Raw genomic sequence first — 1,294 nt, forward strand, 5'->3', positions numbered from 1 at the left:
CTCCTTGGGATTCACGTCCTCTCCTCTCCTCACAGGTTCGGCCATGGTGCTTATGTCAATGGCCTTGCACTCTCCTTTTGGATTCTCTTCTGTATTGCTTGGGAGAGTACTTGGAGGGATTTCAGTGATCCTTTTACTCAGCTGGCCCACTTGTGCTTCCAAATTTCTAATGGAAGACCTGGTTTCATTCATGAAACTCACAGTGGCCTTAGATAGATCAGAGACTAGATTTGCTAAATTAGAAGCATTTTGTTCAGAGTTCTCTGTCTGTTGCTGAGTGGATGATGGAAAAGGTTTATTATTGTTAAACCTGTTTCTTCCACCATTATTAAAGCCTTGTTGAGGCTTTTGATCCTTCCATGAGAAATTGGGGTGATTTCTCCATGATGAGTTATAGGTGTTTCCATAAGGTTCACCTAAGTAATTTACCTCTGCTATTGCAGGGTTCTCAGGATCATAAGCTTCTTCTGCATAAGAAGCCTCTTGAGTACTGTTGGATGCAGCTTGCATTCCATGCAAACTCTGAGAGATCATATTGACTTGCTGAGTCAATATTTTATTCTGAGCCAATATGGCATTCAGAGTATCAAGTTCAAGAACTCCCTTCTTCATAGGCGTCCCATTATTCACAGGATTCCTTTCAGAAGTGTACATGAACTGGTTATTAGCAACCATGTCAATGAGTTCTTGAGCTTCTGCAGGCGTTTTCTTTAGGTGAATGGATCCACCTGCAGAAGTGTCTAGTGACATCTTTGATAGCTCAGATAAACCATCATAGAATACATCCAGGATGGTCCATTCTGAAAGCATGTCAGAAGGACACTTTTTGGTCAACTGTTTGTATCTTTCCCAAGCTTCATAGAGGGATTCACCTTCTTTCTGTCTGAAGGTTTGAACATCAGCTCTAAGCTTGCTCAGCTTTTGAGGAGGAAAGTACTTGGCTAAGAAAGCCGTGACCAGCTTATCCCAAGAGTTCAGGCTGTCTTTGGGTTGAGAATCCAACCATAATCTAGCTCTGTCTCTTACAGCAAAAGGGAAAAGCATGAGCCTGTAGACTTCAGGATCTACTCCATTAGTCTTAACAGTATCACATATCTGCAAGAATTCAGTTAAGAACTGAAAAGGATCTTCAGATGGAAGTCCATGAAACTTGCAGTTCTACTGCATCAGAGAAACTAATTGAGGTTTCAGCTCAAAGTTGTTTGCTCCAATGGCGGGAATGGAGATGCTTCTTCCATGTAAATTGGAATTAGGTGCAGTAAAGTCACCAAGCATCTTCCTTACATTATTATTA

The 1,294-nt window shown here is 41.4% G+C and overlaps 1 non-coding gene across 1 annotated transcript; it reads left to right on the forward strand.

Annotated features, from left to right (window-relative positions):
* The first annotated feature begins 804 nt into the window (after positions 1–804).
* LOC148571090 (small nucleolar RNA R71) lies at positions 805–912 on the forward strand. Its single transcript, XR_015908136.1, has one exon. It is a non-coding gene; the product is annotated as a small nucleolar RNA R71 (small nucleolar RNA).
* The last annotated feature ends 382 nt before the right edge of the window (positions 913–1,294 follow it).

This window comes from Arachis ipaensis, chromosome B3 (assembly GCF_059453495.1).
Source record: "Arachis ipaensis isolate K30076 ecotype BB chromosome B3, ASM5945349v1, whole genome shotgun sequence".
Lineage (NCBI taxonomy): Eukaryota > Viridiplantae > Streptophyta > Magnoliopsida > Fabales > Fabaceae > Arachis > Arachis ipaensis.